We start from the raw sequence: 18,307 nt of genomic DNA on the forward strand, positions 1-18,307 counted from the left end.
AGTTCTCTTCCTTCTCCACTCTCATTTTCACTGTTTTAGCTCAGTTCTCTTCCTTCTCCACTCTCATTTTCACTGTTTTAACTTGTTCTATTCATTCTCCACTCTCATTTTAACGGTTTTAGCTCAGTTCTCTTCCTTCTCCACTCTCATTTTCACTGTTTTAGCTCGGTTCTCTTCCTTCTCCGCTCTCATTTTCACTGTTTTAACTTGTTCTATTCATTCTCCACTCTCATTTTAACGGTTTTAGCTCAGTTCTCTTCCTTCTCCACTCTCATTTTCACTGTTTTAACTTGTTCTCTTCCTTCTCCGCTCTCATTTTCACTGTTTTAGCTCGGTTCTCTTCCTTCTCCGCTCTCATTTTCACTGTTTTAGCTCGGTTCTCTTCCTTCTCCGCTCTCATTTTCACTGTTTTAGCTCAGTTCTCTTCCTTCTCCGCTCTCATTTTCACTGTTTTAGCTCGGTTCTCTTCCTTCTCTGCTCTAATTTTCACTGTTTTAGCTCAGTTCTCTTCCTTCTCCACTCTCATTTTCACTGTTTTAGCTCAGTTCTCTTCCTTCTCCACTCTCATTTTCACTGTTTAAACTTGTTCTATTCATTCTCCACTCTCATTTTAACGGTTTTAGCTCAGTTCTCTTCCTTCTCCACTCTCATTTTCACTGTTTTAGCTCAGTTCTCTTCCTTCTCCACTCTCATTTTCACTGTTTTAACTTGTTCTATTCATTCTCCACTCTCATTTTAACGGTTTTAGCTCAGTTCTCTTCCTTCTCCACTCTCATTTTCACTGTTTTAGCTCGGTTCTCTTCCTTCTCCGCTCTCATTTTCACTGTTTTAACTTGTTCTATTCATTCTCCACTCTCATTTTAACGGTTTTAGCTCAGTTCTCTTCCTTCTCCACTCTCATTTTCACTGTTTTAGCTCAGTTCTCTTCCTTCTCCGCTCTCATTTTCACTGTTTTAGCTCGGTTCTCTTCCTTCTCTGCTCTCATTTTCACTGTTTTAGCTCAGTTCTCTTCCTTCTCCACTCTCATTTTCACTGTTTTAGCTGAGTTCTCTTCCTTCTCCACTCTCATTTTCACTGTTTTAGCTCAGTTCTCTTCCTTCTCCACTCTCATTTTCACTGTTTTAACTTGTTCTATTCATTCTCCACTCTCATTTTAACGGTTTTAGCTCAGTTCTCTTCCTTCTCCACTCTCATTTTCACTGTTTTAGCTCGGTTCTCTTCCTTCTCCGCTCTCATTTTCACTGTTTTAACTTGTTCTATTCATTCTCCACTCTCATTTTAACGGTTTTAGCTCAGTTCTCTTCCTTCTCCACTCTCATTTTCACTGTTTTAACTTGTTCTCTTCCTTCTCCGCTCTCATTTTCACTGTTTTAGCTCGGTTCTCTTCCTTCTCCGCTCTCATTTTCACTGTTTTAGCTCGGTTCTCTTCCTTCTCCGCTCTCATTTTCACTGTTTTAGCTCAGTTCTCTTCCTTCTCCGCTCTCATTTTCACTGTTTTAGCTCGGTTCTCTTCCTTCTCTGCTCTAATTTTCACTGTTTTAGCTCAGTTCTCTTCCTTCTCCACTCTCATTTTCACTGTTTTAGCTCAGTTCTCTTCCTTCTCCACTCTCATTTTCACTGTTTAAACTTGTTCTATTCATTCTCCACTCTCATTTTAACGGTTTTAGCTCAGTTCTCTTCCTTCTCCACTCTCATTTTCACTGTTTTAGCTCAGTTCTCTTCCTTCTCCACTCTCATTTTCACTGTTTTAACTTGTTCTATTCATTCTCCACTCTCATTTTAACGGTTTTAGCTCAGTTCTCTTCCTTCTCCACTCTCATTTTCACTGTTTTAGCTCGGTTCTCTTCCTTCTCCGCTCTCATTTTCACTGTTTTAACTTGTTCTATTCATTCTCCACTCTCATTTTAACGGTTTTAGCTCAGTTCTCTTCCTTCTCCACTCTCATTTTCACTGTTTTAGCTCGGTTCTCTTCCTTCTCCACTCTCATTTTCACTGTTTTAGCTCGGTTCTCTTCCTTCTCCGCTCTCATTTTCACTGTTTTAGCTCAGTTCTCTTCCTTCTCCACTCTCATTTTCACTGTTTTAGCTCGGTTCTCTTCCTTCTCCGCTCTCATTTTCACTGTTTTAGCTCGGTTCTCTTCCTTCTCCGCTCTCATTTTCACTGTTTTAGCTCGGTTCTCTTCCTTCTCCGCTCTCATTTTCACTGTTTTAGCTCAGTTCTCTTCCTTCTCCGCTCTCATTTTCACTGTTTTAACTTGTTCTCTTCCTTCTCTGGTCTCATTTTCACTGTTTTAGCTCAGTTCTCTTCCTTCTCCACTCTCATTTTCACTGTTTTAGCTCAGTTCTCTTCCTTCTCCACTCTCATTTTCACTGTTTTAACTTGTTCTATTCATTCTCCACTCTCATTTTAACGGTTTTAGCTCAGTTCTCTTCCTTCTCCACTCTCATTTTCACTGTTTTAGCTCGGTTCTCTTCCTTCTCCACTCTCATTTTCACTGTTTTAGCTCGGTTCTCTTCCTTCTCCGCTCTCATTTTCACTGTTTTAACTTGTTCTATTCATTCTCCACTCTCATTTTAACGGTTTTAGCTCGGTTCTCTTCCTTCTCCGCTCTCATTTTCACTGTTTTAGCTCGGTTCTCTTCCTTCTCCACTCTCATTTTCACTGTTTTAGCTCGGTTCTCTTCCTTCTCCGCTCTCATTTTCACTGTTTTAGCTCAGTTCTCTTCCTTCTCCACTCTCATTTTCACTGTTTTAGCTCGGTTCTCTTCCTTCTCCACTCTCATTTTCACTGTTTTAGCTCAGTTCTCTTCCTTCTCCGCTCTCATTTTCACTGTTTTAGCTCAGTTCTCTTCCTTCTCTGCTCTCATTTTCACCGTTTTAGCTCGGTTCTCTTCCTTCTCCGCTCTCATTTTCACTGTTTTAGCTCAGTTCTCTTCCTTCTCTGCTCTCATTTTCACCATTTTAGCTCAGTTCTCTTCCTTCTCCGCTCTCATTTTCACTGTTTTAGCTCAGTTCTCTTCCTTCTCCGCTCTCATTTTCACCGTTTTAGCTCAGTTCTCTTCCTTCTCCGCTCTCATTTTCACTGTTTTAGCTCAGTTCTCTTCCTTCTCCGCTCTCATTTTCACTGTTTTAGCTCAGTTCTCTTCCTTTTCCGCTCTCATTTTCACTGTTTTAGCTCAGTTCTCTTCCTTCTCCGCTCTCATTTTCACTGTTTTAGCTCAGTTCTCTTCCTTCTCCGCTCTCATTTTCACTGTTTTAGCTCAGTTCTCTTCCTTCTCCACTCTTGTTTTTGTTGTTTTATTTCAGCTCTCTGCATTCTCCACTCTAGTTTTCATTGTTTTAGCTCGGTTCACTTCCATCTCTGCTCTTGTTTTTGCTGTTTTACATTTGTTCTTATCCTTCTTCTATACCCCTTTAAAAGCCGTTTTTAGAAGCCACTTTACGCAGAAATTAAAATGCAGCATTAATTATATACTTCATTTACATATGCTCTGTCCAGAGGTTTGTAGACAGAAGTTCTGTTCCAAGATTAAATCTTTAAAGTGCACACATTACTTACAAACACACTGTGTACAGTCTTCACACAGAAAAGATTTTACTAATAGGATGGGACACTGTTGTAGCTACATGAGTCTAAAATCACCGAGCGTGGGCTGAAGTGAAATGCGTTCTCTGGCAGGACAAAACACTATCCAGATCATTCAATGTCAGTACCGGACCATACTAATGTTTAAATGACTGATTGCTGTCAGATTTTCACAGCAATGGTCCAACATTTAGTCCCAAGCCCTGGAGTAACAGCTGTTCCTGTAAAAACAGTTCTGTACACTCTATGGTTTTGAAAACAATGCATACACTTACTTATCAGTTAGAAAACCTGTAATATGGCAGCATGGCTCTGCAGCTGGTGTTCACTGACCCACCGTGTCTCAGAAGTGGGAAGGGATTAGAATCATCAGCTTGTGTGCAGAAACAGAGGAGGGCTGTTTACACAGTGTTTAAAAAAATCCCCTACATAAGCTCACACAGCACTGTAACAATTGCACACTCAGTGTATAGCATACTAAATCTCCTCAAAGAGATAATTCAGTTGAAAATCAGATTTAAATTTTCCACTCGATCATTCCAGACCTAGTGCGTGTCCAAATCTAGCTGATTCAGTTTACAGCTGGAGCTATGTGGGCTAAAACATCTCCCAACTCCCTCTTACCACATCCAGCCGGTCATCTTCTGACAATGATCTGTAAATATTCTTTGAAGTGCCCTATGAATTATTCATTAATAATAGTTTTGATCTGATGGATTATTAGTGGGCGGGGCTAAATCTGCTTTATATGATGTTAGGTCTGCCACAGAACCAATTAGACAAGCAATCGGTTTACGCCCCTCCCCTCGATAAAATACGATGCCTTCAGCACAGTCAGCTGGTGTAGTAAATGTGCCACAATCTAACTCCCCGTTACATACTCACACATGCCGATATGTATCGTTTAAGGTGGAATGGAACACTAATAAGGTGTGTACATGCAGGAATATAACTTCTACACTATTTACTGTGGAACAGGGCATCCTATTAAGAAGCGTACGCATTAGGATGTATATTCTACGCCTTCCTACGGCTTCAGAATGTGACTGCTGCATCATTTAAGGTGGAATGAAGCATTCTGCAAAGAAGCTTTACCTCATAATGTAATTTCTGCTCTGTTTATGTTGGAACAAATAATTTTGTGAAGAACATTGCACATTATAATGCATTTGCTGCAACATTTAAGGTGGAATGCAACACTCAAATAAGGAGCGAAGGTTCCAGACTTTATCCGTTACAACATTTTAAGTGGAATGGTGCATTCTGTTAAGTAGCTTCTGCATCAGAATGTAACTGTTGCCCCATTTAACATGGAACATAGCATGCTAGTTGTCAGAGTGTTAGATGTCTGAGTCAGAATGCAGCTGCTGCACTATTTAAGGTGGACCAGACCATTCAAATAAGAAGTTATGAGCTACAAAGATATAACTACAGCACCCTTTCAGCTGGAACAGAGCATCCTGTTAGGAAGATTGTGCATCAGAATTTATTTGCTGCCCCATTTAACTTATCTGGGGCCTGAGCTTCTTCATCAGATTTTCCATTCCACCTAAAAAAGTTTCATCTTGGTGCATCGTTATTGTAGCTATTTAACGGGACCCTCTCCCAGTTTTCCGGTACGAGTGCCGGAGAATGTTTCGGGCGGACATCATCGCGGCTTAATTTTCATCACGGTGACTTGTTAAGAGACAGCTGCTACACTCCAGCTCCGGAGTGTTTGATCAGGATGATGAATGACGACAGCGATCTTGTGCACATTCAGCTTGGACGCGATGAAGGAAGAAAGGCTCAAAGATGTTCCGGAGATGCGTCAGTCTTGAGTCTAATGGGGACGGACACTGTTGAAGCTGCTCCAGTTACTTATTCCCCAGTACGGAAAGCCCCAGGGGTCATTAATCAGCTTCTCTTCAACACAATAGGAGCGTTCAGCACTTATCTATGTGCTCTGAGCTTTGAGCTTGGATTTATTACAGATGCACAGTTCCTATATCCTGTGATAATGTAATACCCACAAAGTGGCCGTTTAGTCCTCGGGAATGATCGGTTATGTTTGTTTATACAGCTGAGGGGCAAACTACCGTCTCATTCCTGTAAAATGGAGTCATGCGCTGGTATCATTTACTCTCCCTGGCCACTGTGTTTGAGACCATGTATCTTTCCACTGTACAGTTAAGAGACTGTAACACATCACTTGGTGTTAGTTGTCTTCCATTTTCCGAGCGCTTACAACCAATGATGAATGGCATTTATTCCTTCACTGCGCGTCCAAACACTTGCTTACACAGTCCAGCCTTTCTTCTGTAATGAAGGGTGTTAATGGAGAGTTTTCTGTTGGTTGACGGTTGGTATTTGGCATGTTGACCTTACGCTCATGTGCAGTTCCTCCAGCACTGTTCCACTGGTCAGAGCTGTGGATCGTTTTGGACAATGATAAAGTGTGTGACATTCAGCAGCTGCCTCAGGATTGTGAGACCCATGTGATAATATAACATTATCATTACTGTTATTATTTAAACTATTTCTAAACTAAAATGAAATGAAATATGACCTTCATCTCAGACTGTGGTCTTACGCTGGACGGGGGGATTTGTTTTTGGCCAGAAATCAATTTCAATAACCGTTTGTCTAAAACGAAAGTGGAGACATGGAGAGGGACAGACACGAGCAAAGGCAGGACACAAAAGAAGAGACAGGAGGAAGGATGGAGAGCATCAAAGAGAGCAAAGGAGAACAATACAGAAAGCAAAAGAGAGCCAGTGCCTGATTATGTAAATAGACATGTAATTGCAGTCAGTGTTTGGATGCAGATAAGCAGGCTTTGTGCTTCATTCTCTCTCTCTCTCTCTCTCTCTCTCTCTCTCTCTCTCTCTCTCTCTCAACTTTAACTCATGCCTAGAGGTGTGTGATATTCCTATTTTATTATTAAATGTAAAACACTCCTGGTCATTAGTTCGCTTTTAAAAATATTGAATCCTGAATTGATTACGAAAACAAAGAACAGTAGTTTATTTATCATTTGAAAATGCTTCCAAAAGCATTGGGTGCAAGACAGGAGTTACACCCCAGACAGCGCCGCTCCATAGCAGTACATCACACACTCACCCAGTCACTCACACCTGTGGACAGTTTCACACACTCACCCAGTCACTCACACACTCACACCTGTGGACAGTTTCACACACTCACCCAGTCACTCACACACTCACACCTGTGGACAGTGTCACACACTCACCCAGTCACTCACACCTGTGGACAGTTTCACACACTCACCCAGTCACTCACACACTCACACCTGTGGACAGTTTCACACACTCACCCAGTCACTCACACACTCACACCTGTGGACAGTTTCACACACTCACCCAGTCACTCACACACTCACACCTGTGGACAGTTTCACACACTCACCCAGTCACTCACACACTCACACCTGTGGACAGTTTCACACACTCACTCACACACTCACACCTGATGACAGTTTCACACACTCACCCAGTCACTCACACCTGTGGACAGTTTCACACACTCACCCAGTCACTCACACACTCACACCTGTGGACAGTTTCACACACTCACCCAGTCACTCACACACTCACACCTGTGGACAGTTTCACACACTCACCCAGTCACTCACACACTCACACCTGTGGACAGTTTCACACACTCACCCAGTCACTCACACACTCACACCTGTGGACAGTGTCACACACTCACCCAGTCACTCACACACTCACACCTGTGGACAGTTTCACACACTCACCCAGTCACTCACACACTCACACCTGTGGACAGTTTCACACACTCACCCACTCACTCACACCTGTGCACAGTGTCACACACTCACCCAGTCACTCACACACTCACACCTGTGCACAGTTTCACACACTCACCCAGTCACTCACACACTCACACCTGTGCACAGTTTCACACACTCACCCAGTCACTCACACACTCACACCTGTGCACAGTTTCACACACTCACCCAGTCACTCACACACTCACACCTGTGGACAGTTTCACACACTCACCCAGTCACTCACACACTCACACCTGTGGACAGTTTCACACACTCACCCAGTCACTCACACCTGTGGACAGTTTCACACACTCACACCTGGGACAGTTTCACACACTCACACCTGTGGACAGTTTCACACACTCACACCTGTGGACAGTTTCACACACTCACCCAGTCACTCACACACTCACACCTATGGACAGTTTCACACACTCACCCAGTCACTCACACACTCACACCTGTGGACAGTTTCACACACTCACCCAGTCACTCACACACTCACACCTGTGGACAGTTTCACACACTCACACCTGTGGACAGTTTCACACACTCACCCAGTCACTCACATACTCACACCTGTGGACAGTTTCACACACTCACCCAGTCACTCACACACTCACACCTGTGCACAGTTTCACACACTCACCCAGTCACTCACACACTCACACCTGTGGACAGTTTCACACACTCACCCAGTCACTCACACACTCACACCTGTGGACAGTTTCACACACTCACCCAGTCACTCACACCTGTGGACAGTTTCACACACTCACACCTGGGACAGTTTCACACACTCACACCTGTGGACAGTTTCACACACTCACACCTGTGGACAGTTTCACACACTCACCCAGTCACTCACACACTCACACCTATGGACAGTTTCACACACTCACCCAGTCACTCACACACTCACACCTGTGGACAGTTTCACACACTCACCCAGTCACTCACACACTCACACCTGTGGACAGTTTCACACACTCACACCTGTGGACAGTTTCACACACGCTCACAGTTACTCACACACTCACACCTGTGGACAGTTTCACACACTCACCCAGTCACTCACACACTCACACCTGTGGACAGTTTCACACACTCACACCTCTGGACAGTTTCACACACTCACCCAGTCACTCACACACTCACACCTGTGGACAGTTTCACACACTCACCCAGTCACTCACACACACTCACACCTGTGGACAGTTTCACACACTCACCCAGTCACTCAAACAGGTATTTTCATATTAACTTTATCTAGTATTTTCACCATCATTATAATGATAATAATAACAATGTAATCACACTGCCCCTCTGTCTCTGCTGGAGGACACAGCGTCCACCCAGGTGTCTCAGGCCAGTTGCCCTTCCTGCTCCATCTAAATGTTCTTGCGCTGCTGGCGTGTAGCAGGCTGGAGAGCTGCCAGTCCTGCTATATCCTGATTACACGCAGCAGGTTGTTCAGAGTAGAGCTTGTTTTGAAGTGACCGCTGGGTTCAGATCCAAACAAATCCTGCCAAGCTGAGTCCAGGGCACCTTTACTCTGGGTCCTCAGAGAAGATGAGGTGCTGTAATGTGTTTTTTTTTTTTTTTTTTTTTTGGGCAAAAGGAGGCTATTGATCAACGCAACCTTGTAAGTCTAAAGGTTTGTGGCAGGTTGTTCATACCAACAGTGATCTGAAGAGAAAAGCTGATGTGTGTGTTCTCAACTTCATGACTGAACCAGAGAAATCCTCAGATCTGCCCTGGTTCTTATCCACGACTAGAAAATGACCAATGAATATGCTGTGTGTTTGTGTGTGTGTGTGTGTGTGTGTGAGAGTGACAGGGTAAGTGTGTGAAAATGTCCACAGATGTGAGTGTGTGAGTGACTGCGTGAGTGAGTGTGTGAAACTGTCCACAGGTGTGAGTGTGTGAGTGACTGGGTGAGTGTGTGAAACTGTTCACAGGTGTGAGTGTGTAAGTGACTGGGTGAGTGTGTGAAACTGTCCACAGGTGTGAGTGTGTGAGTGACTGGGTGAGTGTGTGTAACTGTCCAACAGGTGTGAGTGTGTGAGTGACTGGGTGAGTGGGTGAAACTGTCCACAGGTGTGACTGGGTGAGTGGGTGAAACTGTCCACAGGTGTGAGTGTGTGAGTGACTGGGTGAGTGTGTGAAACTGTCCACAGGTTTGAGTGTGTGAGTGACTGGGTGAGTGTGTGAAACTGCACAGGTGTGAGTGTGTGAGTGATGGGGTGAGTGTGTGAAACTGTCCACAGGTGTGAGTGTGTGAGTGATGGGGTGAGTGTGTGAAACTGTCCACAGGTGTGAGTGTGTGAGTGACTGGGTGAGTGTGTGAAACTGTGCACAGGTGTGAGTGACTAGGTGAGTGTGTGAAACTGTCCACAGGTGTGAGTGTGTGAGTGACTGGGTGAGTGTGTGAAACTGTGCACAGGTGTGAGTGTGTGAGTGACTGGGTGAGTGTGTGAAACTGTGCACAGGTGTGAGTGTGTGAGTGACTGGGTGAGTGTGTGAAACTGTCCACAGGTGTGAGTCTGTGAGTGACTGGGTGAGTGTGTGAAACTGTCCACAGGTGTGAGTGACTGGGTGAGTGTGTGAAACTGTCCACAGGTGTGAGTGACTGGGTGAGTGGGTGAAACTGTCCACAGGTGTGAGTGTGTGAAACTGTCCACAGGTGTGAGTGTGTGAGTGACTGGATGAGTGTGTGAAACTGTCCACAGGTGTGAGTGAGTGAGTGACTGGTTGAGTGTGTGAAACTGTCCACAGGTGTGAGTGTGTGAGTGACTGGGTGAGTGTGTGAAACTGTCCACAGGTGTGAGTATGTGAGTGACTGGGTGAGTGTGTGAAACTGTCCACAGGTGTGAGTGTGTGAGTGACTGGGTGAGTGTGTGAAACTGTGCACAGGTTTGAGTGTGTGAGTGACTGGGTGAGTGTGTGAAACTGTGCACAGGTGTGAGTGTGTGAGTGATGGGGTGAGTGTGTGAAACTGTCCACAGGTGTGAGTATGTGAGTGACTGGGTGAGTGTGTGAGACTGTCCACAGGTGTGAGTATGTGAGTGACTGGGTGAGTGTGTGAAACTGTCCACAGGTGTGAGTGTGTGAGTGACTGGGTGAGTGTGTGAAACTGTCCACAGGTGTGAGTGTGTGAGTGACTGGGTGAGTGTGTGACACTGTCCACAGGTGTGAGTGTGTGAGTGACTGGGTGAGTGTGTGACACTGTCCACAGGTGTGAGTATGTGAGTGACTGGGTGAGTGTGTGAAACTGTCCACAGGTGTGAGTGAGTGAGTGATTGGGTGAGTGTGTGAAACTGTCCACAGGTGTGAGTGACTGGGTGAGTGTGTGAAACTGTGCACAGGTGTGAGTGTGTGAGTGATGGGGTGAGTGTGTGAAACTGTCCACAGGTGTGAGTATGTGAGTGACTGGGTGAGTGTGTGAGACTGTCCACAGGTGTGAGTGTGTGAGTGACTGGGTGAGTGTGTGAAACTGTCCACAGGTGTGAGTGTGTGAGTGACTGGGTGAGTGTGTGAAACTGTCCACAGGTGTGAGTGTGTGAAACTGTCCACAGGTGCGAGTGTGTGAGTGACTGGGTGAGTGTGTGACACTGTCCACAGGTGTGAGTATGTGAGTGACTGGGTGAGTGTGTGAAACTGTCCACAGGTGTGAGTGAGTGAGTGACTGGGTGAGTGTGTGAAACTGTGCACAGGTGTGAGTGTGTGAGTGACTGGTTGAGTGTGTGGAACTGTCCACAGGTGTGAGTGTGTGAGTGACTGGGTGAGTGTGTGAAACTGTCCACAGGTGTGAGTGAGTGAGTGACTGGGTGAGTGTGTGAAACTGTGCACAGGTTTGAGTGTGTGAGTGACTGGGTGAGTGTGTGAAACTGCACAGGTGTGAGTGTGTGAGTGATGGGGTGAGTGTGTGAAACTGTCCACAGGTGTGAGTATGTGTGAGACTGTCCACAGGTGTGAGTGTGTGAGTGACTGGGTGAGTGTGTGAAACTGTCCACAGGTGTGAGTGACTGGGTGAGTGTGTGAAACTGTGCACAGGTGTGAGTGTGTGAGTGATGGGGTGAGTGTGTGAAACTGTCCACAGGTGTGAGTATGTGAGTGACTGGGTGAGTGTGTGAGACTGTCCACAGGTGTGAGTGTGTGAGTGACTGGGTGAGTGTGTGAAACTGTCCACAGGTGTGAGTGTGTGAGTGACTGGGTGAGTGTGTGAAACTGTCCACAGGTGTGAGTGTGTGAAACTGTCCACAGGTGCGAGTGTGTGAGTGACTGGGTGAGTGTGTGACACTGTCCACAGGTGTGAGTATGTGAGTGACTGGGTGAGTGTGTGAAACTGTCCACAGGTGTGAGTGAGTGAGTGACTGGGTGAGTGTGTGAAACTGTGCACAGGTGTGAGTGTGTGAGTGACTGGTTGAGTGTGTGGAACTGTCCACAGGTGTGAGTGTGTGAGTGACTGGGTGAGTGTGTGAAACTGTCCACAGGTGTGAGTGAGTGAGTGACTGGGTGAGTGTGTGAAACTGTGCACAGGTTTGAGTGTGTGAGTGACTGGGTGAGTGTGTGAAACTGCACAGGTGTGAGTGTGTGAGTGATGGGGTGAGTGTGTGAAACTGTCCACAGGTGTGAGTATGTGTGAGACTGTCCACAGGTGTGAGTGTGTGAGTGACTGGGTGAGTGTGTGAAACTGTCCACAGGTGTGAGTGACTGGGTGAGTGTGTGAAACTGTCCACAGGTGTGAGTGTGTGAGTGACTGGGTGAGTGTGTGAAACTGTGCACAGGTGTGAGTGTGTGAGTAACTGGGTGAGTGTGTGAAACTGTCCACAGGTGTGAGTGTGTGAGTGACTGGGTGAGTGTGTGAAACTGTGCACAGGTGTGAGTGTGTGAGTGACTGGGTGAGTGTGTGAAACTGTGCACAGGTGTGAGTGAGTGAGTGACTGGTTGAGTGTGTGAAACTGTCCACAGGTGTGAGTGTGTGAGTGACTGGGTGAGTGTGTGAAACTGTCCACAGGTGTGAGTATGTGAGTGACTGGGTGAGTGTGTGAAACTGTCCACAGGTGTGAGTGTGTGAGTGACTGGGTGAGTGTGTGAAACTGTGCACAGGTTTGAGTGTGTGAGTGACTGGGTGAGTGTGTGAAACTGTGCACAGGTGTGAGTGTGTGAGTGATGGGGTGAGTGTGTGAAACTGTCCACAGGTGTGAGTATGTGAGTGACTGGGTGAGTGTGTGAGACTGTCCACAGGTGTGAGTATGTGAGTGACTGGGTGAGTGTGTGAAACTGTCCACAGGTGTGAGTGTGTGAGTGACTGGGTGAGTGTGTGAAACTGTCCACAGGTGTGAGTGTGTGAGTGACTGGGTGAGTGTGTGACACTGTCCACAGGTGTGAGTGTGTGAGTGACTGGGTGAGTGTGTGACACTGTCCACAGGTGTGAGTATGTGAGTGACTGGGTGAGTGTGTGAAACTGTCCACAGGTGTGAGTGAGTGAGTGATTGGGTGAGTGTGTGAAACTGTCCACAGGTGTGAGTGACTGGGTGAGTGTGTGAAACTGTGCACAGGTGTGAGTGTGTGAGTGATGGGGTGAGTGTGTGAAACTGTCCACAGGTGTGAGTATGTGAGTGACTGGGTGAGTGTGTGAGACTGTCCACAGGTGTGAGTGTGTGAGTGACTGGGTGAGTGTGTGAAACTGTCCACAGGTGTGAGTGTGTGAGTGACTGGGTGAGTGTGTGAAACTGTCCACAGGTGTGAGTGTGTGAGTGACTGGGTGAGTGTGTGAAACTGTCCACAGGTGCGAGTGTGTGAGTGACTGGGTGAGTGTGTGACACTGTCCACAGGTGTGAGTATGTGAGTGACTGGGTGAGTGTGTGAAACTGTCCACAGGTGTGAGTGAGTGAGTGACTGGGTGAGTGTGTGAAACTGTGCACAGGTGTGAGTGTGTGAGTGACTGGTTGAGTGTGTGGAACTGTCCACAGGTGTGAGTGTGTGAGTGACTGGGTGAGTGTGTGAAACTGTCCACAGGTGTGAGTGAGTGAGTGACTGGGTGAGTGTGTGAAACTGTGCACAGGTTTGAGTGTGTGAGTGACTGGGTGAGTGTGTGAAACTGCACAGGTGTGAGTGTGTGAGTGATGGGGTGAGTGTGTGAAACTGTCCACAGGTGTGAGTATGTGTGAGACTGTCCACAGGTGTGAGTGTGTGAGTGACTGGGTGAGTGTGTGAAACTGTCCACAGGTGTGAGTGACTGGGTGAGTGTGTGAAACTGTCCACAGGTGTGAGTGTGTGAGTGACTGGGTGAGTGTGTGAAACTGTGCACAGGTGTGAGTGTGTGAGTAACTGGGTGAGTGTGTGAAACTGTCCACAGGTGTGAGTGTGTGAGTGACTGGGTGAGTGTGTGAAACTGTCCACAGGTGTGAGTGTGTGAGTGACTGGGTGAGTGTGTGAAACTGTCCACAGGTGTGAGTGTGTGAGTGACTGGGTGAGTGTGTGAAACTGTGCACAGGTGTGAGTCTGTGAGTGACTGGGTGAGTGTGTGAAACTGTCCACAGGTGTGAGTGACTGGGTGAGTGTGTGAAACTGTCCACAGGTGTGAGTGACTGGGTGAGTGGGTGAAACTGTCCACAGGTGTGAGTGTGTGAAACTGTCCACAGGTGTGAGTGTGTGAGTGACTGGATGAGTGTGTGAAACTGTCCACAGGTGTGAGTGAGTGAGTGACTGGTTGAGTGTGTGAAACTGTCCACAGGTGTGAGTGACTGGGTGAGTGTGTGAAACTGTCCACAGGTGTGAGTGTGTGAAACTATACACAGGTGTGAGTGAGTGAGTGACTGGGTGAGTGTGTGAAACTGTCCACAGGTGTGAGTAGGTGAGTGTGTGAAACTGTCCACAGGTGTGAGTGACTGGGTGAGTGTGTGAAACTGTGCACAGGTGTGAGTGACTGGGTGAGTGTGTGAAACTGTCCACAGGTGTGAGTGACTGGGTGAGTGTGTGAAATTGTCCACAGGTGTGAGTGTGTGAGTTACTGGGTGAGTGTGTGAAACTGTGCACAGGTGTGAGTCTGTGAGTGACTGGGTGAGTGTGTGAAACTGTCCACAGGTGTGAGTGACTGGGTGAGTGTGTGAAACTGTCCACAGGTGTGAGTGACTGGGTGAGTGGGTGAAACTGTCCACAGGTGTGAGTGTGTGAAACTGTCCACAGGTGTGAGTGTGTGAGTGACTGGATGAGTGTGTGAAACTGTCCACAGGTGTGAGTGAGTGAGTGACTGGTTGAGTGTGTGAAACTGTCCACAGGTGTGAGTGTGTGAGTGACTGGGTGAGTGTGTGAAACTGTGCACAGGTGTGAGTATGTGAGTGACTGGGTGAGTGTGTGAAACTGTCCACAGGTGTGAGTGTGTGAGTGACTGGGTGAGTGTGTGAAACTGTGCACAGGTTTGAGTGACTGGGTGAGTGTGTGAAACTGTGCACAGGTTTGAGTGACTGGGTGAGTGTGTGAAACTGTCCACAGGTGTGAGTGTGTGAGTGACTGGGTGAGTGTGTGAAACTGTGCACAGGTGTGAGTATGTGAGTGACTGGGTGAGTGTGTGAAACTGTCCACAGGTGTGAGTGAGTGAGTGACTGGTTGAGTGTGTGAAACTGTCCACAGGTGTGAGTGACTGGGTGAGTGTGTGAAACTGTCCACAGGTGTGAGTGACTGGGTGAGTGTGTGAAACTGTGCACAGGTGTGAGTGTGTGAGTGATGGGGTGAGTGTGTGAAACTGTCCACAGGTGTGAGTATGTGAGTGACTGGGTGAGTGTGTGAGACTGTCCACAGGTGTGAGTGTGTGAGTGACTGGGTGAGTGTGTGAAACTGTCCACAGGTGTGAGTATGTGAGTGACTGGGTGAGTGTGTGAAACTGTCCACAGGTGCGAGTGTGTGAGTGACTGGGTGAGTGTGTGACACTGTCCACAGGTGTGAGTATGTGAGTGACTGGGTGAGTGTGTGAAACTGTCCACAGGTGTGAGTGAGTGAGTGAGTGACTGGGTGAGTGTGTGAAACTGTCCACAGGTGTGAGTGTGTGAGTGACTGGGTGAGTGTGTGAAACTGTCCACAGGTGTGAGTGTGTGAGTGACTGGGTGAGTGTGTGAAACTGTGCACAGGTGTGAGTCTGTGAGTGACTGGGTGAGTGTGTGAGACTGTCCACAGGTGTGAGTGACTGGGTGAGTGTGTGAAACTGTCCACAGGTGTGAGTGACTGGGTGAGTGGGTGAAACTGTACACAGGTGTGAGTGTGTGAAACTGTCCACAGGTGTGAGTGTGTGAGTGACTGGATGAGTGTGTGAAACTGTCCACAGGTGTGAGTGAGTGAGTGACTGGTTGAGTGTGTGAAACTGTCCACAGGTGTGAGTGACTGGGTGAGTGTGTGAAACTGTCCACAGGTGTGAGTGACTGGGTGAGTGGGTGAAACTGTCCACAGGTGTGAGTGTGTGAAACTGTCCACAGGTGTGAGTGAGTGAGTGACTGGGTGAGTGTGTGAAACTGTCCACAGGTGTGAGTGTGTGAGTGACTGGGTGAGTGTGTGAAACTGTGCACAGGTGTGAGTGTGTGAGTGACTGGGTGAGTGTGTGAAACTGTCCACAGGTGTGAGTGTGTGAGTGACTGGGTGAGTGTGTGAAACTGTCCACAGGTGTGAGTGTGTGAGTGACTGGGTGAGTGTGTGAAACTGTCCATAGGTGTGAGTGTGTGAGTGACTGGGTGAGTGTGTGAAACTGTGCAAAGGTGTGAGTCTGTGAGTGACTGGGTGAGTGTGTGAAACTGTCCACAGGTGTGAGGGTATGAGTGACTGGGTGAGTGTGTGAAACTGTGCACAGGTGTGAGTGTGTGAGTGACAGGGTGAGTGTGTGAAACTGTCCACAGGTGTGAGTGTGTGAGTGACTGGGTGAGTGTGTGAAACTGTCCACAGGTGTGAGTGTGTGAGTGACTGGGTGAGTGTGTGAAACTGTGCACAGGTGTGAGTCTGTGAGTGACTGGGTGAGTGTGTGAAACTGCACAGGTGTGAGTGTGTGAGTGACTGGGTGAGTGTGTGAAACTGTCCACAGGTGTGAGTGTGTGAGTGACTGGGTGAGTGTGTGAAACTGTGCACAGGTGTGAGTCTGTGAGTGACTGGGTGAGTGTGTGAAACTGTGCACAGGTGTGAGTGTGTGAGTGACTGGGTGAGTGTGTGAAACTGTCCACAGGTGTGAGGGTATGAGTGACTGGGTGAGTGTGTGAAACTGTGCACAGGTGTGAGTGTGTGAGTGACAGGGTGAGTGTGTGAAACTGTCCACAGGTGTGAGTGATGGGGTGAGTGTGTGAAACTGTCCACAGGTGTGAGTGTGTGAGTGACTGGGTGAGTGTGTGAAACTGTCCACAGGTGTGAGTGTGTGAGTGACTGGGTGAGTGTGTGAAACTGTCCACAGGTGTGAGTGTGTGAGTGACTGGGTGAGTGTGTGAAACTGTGCACAGGTGTGAGTGTGTGAGTGACAGGGTGAGTGTGTGAAACTGTGCACAGGTGTGAGTGTGTGAGTGACAGGGTGAGTGTGTGAAACTGTCCACAGGTGTGAGTGATGGGGTGAGTGTGTGAAACTGTCCACAGGTGTGAGTGTGTGAGTGACTGGGTGAGTGTGTGAAACTGTCCACAGGTGTGAGTGATGGGGTGAGTGTGTGAAACTGTCCACAGGTGTGAGTGTGTGAGTGACTGGGTGAGTGTGTGAAACTATCCACAGGTGTGAGTGTGTGAGTGACTGGGTGAGTGTGTGAAACTGTCCACAGGTGTGAGTGTGTGAGTGACTGGGTGAGTGTGTGAAACTGTGCACAGGTGTGAGTGTGTGAGTGACTGGGTGAGTGTGTGAAACTGTGCACAGGTGTGAGTGTGTGAGTGACTGGGTGAGTGTGTGACACTGTGCACAGGTGTGAGTGAGTGGGTGAGTGTGTGACACTGTCCACAGGTGTGAGTGTGTGAGTGACTGGGTGAGTGTGTGACACTGTGCACAGGTGTGAGTGAGTGGGTGAGTGTGTGAAACTGTCCACAGGTGTGAGTGTGTGAGTGACTGGGTGAGTGTGTGAAACTGTGCACAGGTGTGAGTGTGTGAGTGACTGGGTGAGTGTGTGAAACTGTGCACAGGTGTGAGTGTGTGAGTGACTGGGTGAGTGTGTGAAACTGTGCACAGGTGTGAGTGTGTGAGTGACTGGGTGAGTGTGTGACACTGTGCACAGGTGTGAGTGAGTGGGTGAGTGTGTGAAACTGTCCACAGGTGTGAGTGTGTGAGTGACTGGGTGAGTGTGTGAAACTGTGCACAGGTGTGAGTGTGTGAGTGACTGGGTGAGTGTGTGAAACTGTGCACAGGTGTGAGTGTGTGAGTGACTGGGTGAGTGTGTGAAACTGTGCACAGGTGTGAGTGTGTGAGTGACTGGGTGAGTGTGTGACACTGTGCACAGGTGTGAGTGAGTGGGTGAGTGTGTGACACTGTCCACAGGTGTGAGTGTGTGAGTGACAGGGTGAGTGTGTGAAACTGTGCACAGGTGTGAGTGTGTGAGTGACAGGGTGAGTGTGTGAAACTGTCCACAGGTGTGAGTGATGGGGTGAGTGTGTGAAACTGTCCACAGGTGTGAGTGTGTGAGTGACTGGGTGAGTGTGTGAAACTGTCCACAGGTGTGAGTGATGGGGTGAGTGTGTGAAACTGTCCACAGGTGTGAGTGTGTGAGTGACTGGGTGAGTGTGTGAAACTATCCACAGGTGTGAGTGTGTGAGTGACTGGGTGAGTGTGTGAAACTGTCCACAGGTGTGAGTGTGTGAGTGACTGGGTGAGTGTGTGAAACTGTGCACAGGTGTGAGTGTGTGAGTGACTGGGTGAGTGTGTGAAACTGTGCACAGGTGTGAGTGTGTGAGTGACTGGGTGAGTGTGTGACACTGTGC

At 47.7% G+C, this 18,307-nt stretch overlaps 1 protein-coding gene across 2 annotated transcripts in view; it reads left to right on the forward strand.

The window, feature by feature from the left end:
- The window catches only part of fam135b (family with sequence similarity 135 member B), a 100,467-nt gene that overhangs the window by 20,988 nt on the left and 61,172 nt on the right, over positions 1-18,307 (forward strand). The window lies entirely within an intron of this gene.

The sequence above is a fragment of the Hoplias malabaricus genome, chromosome 4 (assembly GCF_029633855.1).
Source record: "Hoplias malabaricus isolate fHopMal1 chromosome 4, fHopMal1.hap1, whole genome shotgun sequence".
Lineage (NCBI taxonomy): Eukaryota > Metazoa > Chordata > Actinopteri > Characiformes > Erythrinidae > Hoplias > Hoplias malabaricus.